The following is a 9,306-nucleotide window of genomic DNA, read 5'->3' on the forward strand; positions in this document are numbered from 1 at the left end:
CATTATGTTCCTCCTTTGGTCTTGGCACTAAATCCCAGACTTGGTTACGCTCGAAGTTGTTAAGTTCTTCATGCATGGCCATAAGCCAATCCTCATCATCGAGCGCTTCCTGTACCTGTTGAGGTTCACAATACGAAACAAACGCGTGATGCTCACAATAATTCCAAATCTGTTGACGGGTGGCTATTCCCTTTTTTAAACAGCGAAGTACATTCTTCATAAGATGTGACTTGACTCTCAGCTTGTTCGCAATCTTGGCTGCTCGACGCTCCAAGAGTTCTTCATTGGATAACTGGGGAGCATCGACTTGTTTACTTTGCTCACCCTTGCGTCTTGAACCTCCCTTGGCACCGGCTGTTGGTGCTGCAGAAGGGAATTGCGAGACAGTATCCTAGTCATCTTGACTTTTGACTTGAGCAGGTTCACTTGTTTGTCCTTGTACTTGTGGTTGCCCTTGATCTCGATCTTGTGCTTCTACTTGGTCTGGATCTTGTGGTTGCACTTGATCTTGATCATGAGCAGGTTCAGAACCTTGGGTAAGTGCTTGAATATCATGGGACACATCATCATTTTTGGGCAATTTGTCTTGACCTTGAGCTTGTTCATCTTGTTGAGAGTCTTATCTTTGTTCATCGGAAGCGTGTGGGGCTTGTGGGGGTGATGGCTCTACTTGAGTAGAGCATTGTCCTTCTCCTTCGGCCACAAGGGGTTCCTCAATGGGGAGTATTTGACCAATCCCCATTCTTCTTATGGCTTGGGGAGGAATTTCATCACCTACATCACAAAGACCACTTTGCTCCACTTGGGAGCCATTATTTTCATCAAACTCCACGTTACACGTCTCCTCAATGAGTCCGGTGGACTTGTTGAGGACACGGTAAGCATGAGAGTTTGTAGCATAACCAACAAAGATGCCCTCATGTGCTCTAGAATCAAATTTAGCTAAACGTGCACCTTTCTTGAGAATGAAACTCTTACAACCGAATACCCGGAAGTACTTGAGATTGGGTTTGTTTTCAGTGAGAATCTCATATGGAGTCTTGTTCAAGCCTTTGCGGATATAGAGCCGATTGGACGCATGACATGCTGTGTTGATGGCCTCTGCCCAAAAGTTATATGGAGATTTGAATTCCGCCATCATTGTTCTTGCAGCGTCCATCAAGGTCCGGTTCTTCCTTTCTGCCACGCCATTTTGTTGAGGGGTATATGGTGCTGAATATTGATGTTTTATTCCCTCATCACCTAGAAACTCATCCAAGGTGTAGTTCTTGCACTCGGTGCCGTTGTCACTTCTAATCATCAAGATCTTTGCTTCATGTTGACGTTGAGCTTCATTAGCAAAGTTGATGACAGTTTGTTGAGTCTCACTCTTCCTTTTGAAGAATTATACCCAGGTGTATCTTGAGTAGTCATCAACAATCACCAAGCAGTACTTTCTGCCTCCAAGACTATAAAATGATGGAGGGCCGAAAAGATCCATATGGAGGAGCTCTAATAGCCTCTTAGTCTAAATGAGAGTCGTTGGACGATGAGGAGTTTCATGAATCTTTCCTTCAATGCAGGCACTGCAAGCACGATCTCTAGCAAAACTCACATTTGTTAGTCCACGAATATGGTCCCCTTTTAGAAGACTTTGCAAAGATCTCATATTGACATGAGCTAGTCGGCGATGCCAAAGCCAGCCCACATCAACTTTAGCCATTAAACACGTATCATCCACATCCTTGCTTTGAAACTTGCGCTTGACCCATGTATCATCCACATCCTTGCTCCCATGGTCCTTGAGTGCCACATCAATAGCAGTTGTCGTGGGTATAAGTCTGACAGTAGATGTGTAGGGTACGAAAGGATTGGCAGAGCCTTAGCTACGGCGAGGTTGTACGAGTTCAGGCCCCTCTACGGTGGAGGTAATATCCCTACGTCTTAGTGCTCTGGGAGCTTGTTGTCGAGTGGAATATGGATTACAGTGAATTGCTAACCCCTGCACCAGTGGGGGAGGGCGGCTTATATAGAGTGCGCTGCTCTCCACAATGGTTCGGTGCACAGGGGTGGAGTAGTGGCGAATAAATGCCCACGTTACAGGTAACGTATGTCTTAAATGCTAATAAAGGTACGTGGAAACGTACGACCGTTTCCCTCCAGGGGGGTTACGATGCGCAGAGTGGAATCCAGTCGGTTAGTTTGATATACTCCGAATGCTCCTCTCCGACTGGATGGTGGAGGATTTGTTACCGACTGGATGATGGGATGTCCTTAATTCAGTCGGAACTGACTAAGGGCCTTATCCCTTATGAAGGGTAGTCCTTGGGTAAGACTTATAGGGCAGGCCTATGACCCTACCCTAGGACTATAACCCCATCATTAGTCCCCGAATGGATTGGGGTTGGAACGACGAAGCGATGCTTGAAGTATGGATCCGACTGGTACGGATGCGACTTTGGCGTTGCTTGCCTCGATCCATTTTATCTTCTTTGACCAACGATCCGAGTGGAAGTATTTGTGAAACGAACTGTCGGGAACCGAGTGCTCCTGTGGTATCTTCTGAGGTGACCGGTCAACTGACAGCGGCGGATTTTCCGGGATCCTCAAATTTCGGTTACCGCACGCTCAGTGGGGGTGACGACATCGCGCTCGAGTAGTACCTGACGCCTCGATTCCCGCGCCTTCAACTTCTCCACTGATGTTGCCGCGACTGGTCGGGGGATAAGATTTCGGGACCACTTGCGAGTGACCCAGTCGGAACCTTATTTAAACCTCAGCGGCGAGGGTTTTTTCGTTACACTTGCCGGGTAACTTGCCTTTGCTCCGCTTCCTTCGCCGTCCTCTGCGCACCCCAAGCTTGTCCTCTCTCCTTCTCCCTCGCGAATCCACAGCTTCCGCCATGACCAAGGGGCAGACTAGCAAGCTGGAGGCGCGGAAGAAGAAGGGGAAGGCGGCGGCTCTTGCTCAGCGGAGGCAGCGAACGCTACCGGCGGGGTGGATCCAGGGGGACTTCCTCCCCTCCACGGTGACGGAGGAGAACTTACTGGAGTTGGTGGAGCACGGGATGATCGCGCTCAAGTCGTGGAGGTTGCCGACGGAGGACGAGACCGAGCCGGCGCCCCGGGAAGGGGAGCGTGTCCTGCTGCTCAGCCACGTGCACCGAGGTTTCTCTCTGCCCCCACATCCCTTCTTCAAAGGCATAATGAACCACTTCGGGGCGCAGCTCCACCACTTTCCCCCGAATGCCATAGCCCATCTCTCTGCTTTCATAGTCTTGTGCGAGTGCTTCATTGACTGTCCCCCTCATTGGGGGCTTTTCAAACATATCTTCTCTGCTAGATCCCAAACCATCAAACGACTTAATCAGTCGGATGATAAAACTCACCTTCTCCAGCTCTGCGGAGGCTTAGGCTTCCAAAAGAAGAGCAAAAGTAGTTATCCCGCTCTTCAGCTGAGTGAATCGGTTAGGAACTGGCAGTCGACATGGTTCTACTGCCAGGACGTTGCTTGCCCGAATGCCACGACAGGGTTGCCTCCTTTTAGCTTAGATCGACCAGCTTCGCCTAAGCAGCTCGCGCTCACGAAGGCGGAGAAGAACCATATCCAGCCTCTGGTCGACGCACTCGTAGATGTCATCAGAAAGGGAGTCACCAGCATAGATTTGCTGGAGTTTTTCCTCGGATGGCGCATCCAGCCACTGCAGGCCCGAGACCACGCCATGTGGCACTACACGGGGCCCGAAGACTCCACTCGGACCAACGTCGAGTGCGTGACCGGGGAGATGGTGGCGTCATGGGTGCTCAACATCACAGGCGCCTGTGAAAACCCCAGAGGGTCCCGACGAGTGAAGGCTTTCCGCGCGGACAACCCTCCTCCGAACGAGGTGAGTACAACTTGTCGAGTGCACATAACTGTCTTAGATCTATTGCTTTCTTGAATCACTGTCTGATGTCTGATGTCGTCGACTATATCTTATGCAGAAGTGGACCAACTAGTTCTCTGCTGTCTCGAACGGGAATCCGGCCGAGGAGGAGGAGGAGGGCAGCCAGGAGGGCAGCGTGGAGAGCGTCGAGTACGTGTCCGACAGTGGGGAGACGGAGGAGGAGTCTGGGGAAGAAGAGGAGGAAGACGAAGAGCAGAACTCGCCACCCCCGCCGCCAGAGCTTCGAACCAAACGCCGACACGAACCCGCGGCTCCCTCGGCCCCTCCAGCATCCTCGAGTGCCCCGCCAACCGCTCCTGCGGTTCCGAGCGCCCCGCCAACTGCTCCCGTGGTTCCGAGTGCTCGGAGCATCAAAAGGACCAGGGACGCTGCTGCTGAGCCTGCGGGTCAGCCCTCTAAGGTGGCCAAACCGAGTGGATCTAAACCTCGGAAGGCTTTGCCGCGGATGAGGGTCATCGTTCCCGTCACCTCGACGTAAGTGCATTGTTCTTCTAACTTCTTCCGATATTCGATTGAACTCCTGCTTATTGGTCGAATGAATTTCACTCGACAGAGTTGCTACCTCTGCCACCTCTCCGGCATGCCAGGGGGACGACCCCATGGATATGGATAATGTTGTCACATCCCAGCCAGGTGCGTCGTAGTGATTCCGGGAATTTACATTATTGCATCACGAATTTTGACTTCGGTCTTGTCTTTTTTCCTGTGATCTCACGCCGTTCGGTCGGGTTTCCCTCAGGGGTGATTTATGTGGACGAAGGTGACCAGGGGAGGTCTGAGCAAGTTGCGGTGCCTATCCTTGAGGCTGTTCTGCTGGTTACCGCTCTCGCCGCGGACGTGCTGCCGACTGAGGCGATGCCGTCGACTGAAACGGCGCTGGTTGCTGCTGAAACGACTGGAGCGGGCCTTGGGATGCCCAAGGAGCCTCCGACAATGCCAGTCCCGTCGACTGTCGAGTACAACGTCCAGCGCGTCCCGGAAGATCAGGTGGGAGCAGCCAAGGGAGCCATGGTGCAGGCGGAGCTGATGGCGGGAGAGGCCAAGAAAGCATACGACTCCATCGCGTCCGTGTACAAGCGAAGCTTGGAACTGCAGGACGATATCCGAGTAAGTGGGCTAGTAAGTATTTACTTTCCTCCTATAACCTATTGGGTGTTTGATCAATGCAGTCGAATATTGTATGATTTTTTTACAATGGGTTCACTCTTAGTGAACCCAGTGGGTGTAGTCCCCGAGACTTCTGTCGAGTGCTGGCACCGGCAGTTGTCTTTATTCATATGTTCGTTAACTTGTTCAGATCAAAAATTAATCTGTTCGAATGCTAGCAGTGGGGGCACTCCGAGTGCACCTACTGGATGAGTCCCCGAGAGTAATGTTACTTAGGTCGGGTAGTAGTAACCTGATAGGCTTGTTTGTTGTCATGTATCTCAAATAGGGCGGACCTGTTTGAGCTTCATGCCAGTGGGGTCACTCTTAGTGAACCCACTGGGTGTAGTCCCCGAGACCGCTGTCGACTGCTTGCGTCGGCAGGGGTCTGAAGAACTTAGAATGTATATTGTTGTCCTTGTTGAATTTGCCTAATCTTCCCTTGGCGCTGACTTGCAGAAAACTTGCGAGATGGGAGCGGCGTTCGAGGCTCTGAGGGCGGAAAAGGTGCAGTTCGCTGGTGAACTTGATGCAGCGATGGTTGCAATGGCTGGTATGAAGGATGTGCTGGCGGAACGGGAAAAGTCCTTGGAGTAGGCCCGTGAGGCAAACAAGGCATTGACTACTGAAATGGAGAGAATGAAGACGCAAAGGACCGAGCTGATGGGACAAATGAAAGTGCTGAACAGGCGGTGTATAGCACAGGAAAAATATGTAAGTGACTGGGCCCGGAAGATGATAGCGCTTCTGGGTGGTAAGTTCTGTTTTTCCGAGTGCTTGTGGTATTTGCATTTCATTCGGCGCTTATTGTTTGCTCGTCCTGTCTTTGCAAATTTTTGCATGGACGTTGAGGCTGAAGCAGCTGACGTTGAGCGGTCGATTCTTGAGAACATTCCACTCGGTGAGGACGCCAATCGAGATCTGCTCCGAGCGCATATTCGTCTGGGCAAAGTTGGGCCTTTCATCGGTCGACTGAGAGAAGTCGTCGGCCGAATCGACAAGGAACTTTGGCCTGAAGACGAGTCTCGGCACGAGATGGAAGGCTTGAGGACGCGTCTGGAGGAGGTTCCGAACCGAGTGCAGGCGTGGAAGAAGTATGCGGCTCGCTGTGGTGCGGACGTCGCTCTGTCTTTGGTCCGAGTGCATTGTAAGGAGGCTCGCGAAGAGAAGCTGAAGGCGTTGCAGGTCGCCAACACGAAAAAGCTTCGATTCGAAGACTTCATGGAGACCTTCCTTGAGAGCACCACTCGCATCGCCGACGGGATCGACCTCGACACATTCGTAGAGCCTGCCAGTCCCGGCGTCAGTCCTGACGTCATTTGAGAGAACTTTATCCTCGGTATGCCGAGTGTTGGTTTGTAAGAAACTTTGGCCACTGCTGTTGGCCGTCACATTCTTGGTTCGGTGTGGGTAAGCTTGATCCACACCGAGCCAACTATCTTTAGTTGAACTTTGAATTTGAATCGAATCTTTTGCTCTTCTTTTGCCAAAGAGTGGTTGAGACGATTTTGGCTCGTGTTTTTGTTTGGCGTTTCTTGGTGAAGCCAAAGGCAAACATGCGGAGCATGTCAGTTGTGTTGACATCTGCATGAGCCTCACTGAGGGTCTGTAGAATCTCCGAGTGGATCTATAGGATACACTCGAAGGTCATAGAGTACTTAGGCGATTCAGGATCGCAGCTAAGTTGTCGAGTGCGACTATCAGGTCGTCCTTGGAGCGAGTTGTTACTCATGTAGTTGCGAGTGGTCTTGACATCCACATGAGCCTCAATGAGGTTATGCTACTCATGTAATTGTCAGTGGTTTTGACATCCACATGAGCCTCAATGAGGTTCTGTTGAGTCCCCGAGTGTATCTGTAGGATACAGTCGAAGGCATCTGAGTACTTAGGCAATTCGTGATCGCGTCTAAGTCTTCGAGTGCGACTATCAGGTCGTACTCGGAGCAAGTTGTTACTCGTGTAGTTGTCAGTGGTCTTGACATCCTCATGAGCCTCAATGAGGTTCTGCTACTCATGTAATTGTCAGTGGTCTTGACATCCACATGAGCCTCAATGAGGGTCTGCCACTCATGAAATTGTCAGTAGTCTCGACATCCACATGAGCCTCAATGAGGTTCTGCTACTCATGCAATTGTCAGTGATCTTGACATCCACATGAGCCTCAATGAGGGTCTGCTAAGCCTCCGAGTGGATCTGTGAGATACATTCGAAGGAAGCTTCCTATTTAAGCGATTCTTGATCGCAATTAAGTCCCCGAGTGCGACGTTTAGTGCACACTCGGAAAATTTTTGTACTTAGGAGATTCTTGATCGCAGCTAAGTCCCCGAGTGCGACGTTTAGTGCACACTCGGAGAAAGTTTGTACTTAGGCGATTCTTGATCGCAGCTAAGTCCCCGAGTGTGACGTTTAGTGCACACTCGGAAAAAGTTTGTACTTAGGCGATTCTTGATCGCAGCTAAGTCCCCGAGTGCGACGTTTAGTGCACACTCGGAGAAAGTTAGTCCTTAGGCGATTCTGGATCGCAGCTAAGTCCCCGAGTGCGACGTCAAGTGCACAGTCGGAGAAAGTTAGTACTTAGGCGATTCTGGATCGCAGCTAAGTCTCCGAGTGCGACGTTAAGTGCACACTCAGAGAAAGTTAGTACTTAGGCGGCGGCACGTCCGCGGCGAGAGCTGTAACCGGCGGAACAGCCTCAAGGACAGCAGTGACCCTCCGATAGAGATGACGAGGGTCCTCGTCTTCCTTCATCACAAACTCATCGGCCTTATCAAGTATCACTTCATAGTTGTACCGTTGAATGCTTGAGCTTCCCTTGTACAACACCATAATGTGCTCCCAACAATCCTTGGCGAAAGTGAAGGGACGCAAGTGAGGAAGATCTTCAGGTGGCACTGCGGACTGGAGAATAAACAAAGCAGAGTGATTATATTGATTGTCCACATCTTCTCTTGGAGTGAGGTTGCTTGGATCATGGGGATAATATCCTTTCTCGATGATTCTCCACAAATTTGTTGAGCTGCGATTCAAATGAGACTTAATAGAAAATACCCAGTTAGCAAAATCACCTTTCACAAGCTTAGGAGGAGGACCAACAGGATTAAGACGCGGTGTGGAACCGGTCCTCCATAGACTAAGGGTGGTGGAAGAGATGCATACGTCCCATTCCCATCATTTTCGAGATGTTGGGAAGGCTGCATACCTTTAGCCGTTTCCCTGACGGAATTGGCCTCCGAATCCATGGTGGTGGGTTTAACCACCAATGCCGGTTCGGGAGAGTTTTTAATTCCCTCCATTAACTCTTTAAGCATGGTCTTGACCTCGTTCGTCATGGACGTCTTGAGTGCGGCCATAGCTGTATTCAAGTCGTCCCTTGTGATCAAAGTCAATTCCGTGCCCTCGGTTTGTGCACGGGGAACTCCCTCATCATCTTCCATACACTTCGGGTGGTTACACCCTTAATAAAGAGACGTGGCTCTGATACCAATTGAAAGGATCGATATGGTTGACTAGAGGGGGGGGGTGAATAGGCCATGACCACTTTTTAAATTAATCTTAGCAAGTTAGGGTAAACAACATACGGGTTTGCAAGAATAGCAACAATGGGGTGAGCCGTTATGAAGCTAACAACAAGAGCTACTGAGACAAGTAAGAGATAGACAACAACATAGGCATACACAAAGTAAAGGTTAGAGATAACCACAAGTGGAACCAATGAAGACGAGGATGTGTTACCGAAGTTCCTTCCCTTTGACAGGAAGTACGTCTCCGTTGGAGTGGTGTGGAGGCACAATGCTCCCCAATAAGCCACTAGGGCCACCGTATTCTCCTCACACCCTCACACGATGCAAGGTACCGTGATTCCACTATAGGTGCCCTTGAAGGCGGCGACCGAACCTTTACAAACAAGGTTGGGGCAAACTCCACACAAAGCTTGGAGGCTCCCAACAAGACCACGAAGCTTCACCACAATGGAATGTGGCTCCGAGGTGACCTCAACCATCTAGGATGCTCAAACACCCAAGAGTAACAAGATCCGCAAAGGATTGGTGGGGGAATCAACTTTTCTTTTGGTGGAAGTATAGATCTAGGCCTTCTCAACCAATCCCTAAAGGATCAACAAGTTTGATTGGCTAGGGAGAGAGATCGGGCACTTTTGAGCTTAGGGAGCAACAATGGAGCTTGGGAGGGTAAGAGATAGGGTTCCACAGCTAGAAGAACCCCTTATATAGTGGGGG

The sequence above is a fragment of the Hordeum vulgare genome, chromosome 3H (assembly GCF_904849725.1).
Source record: "Hordeum vulgare subsp. vulgare chromosome 3H, MorexV3_pseudomolecules_assembly, whole genome shotgun sequence".
In the NCBI taxonomy this organism is placed as follows: domain Eukaryota; kingdom Viridiplantae; phylum Streptophyta; class Magnoliopsida; order Poales; family Poaceae; genus Hordeum; species Hordeum vulgare.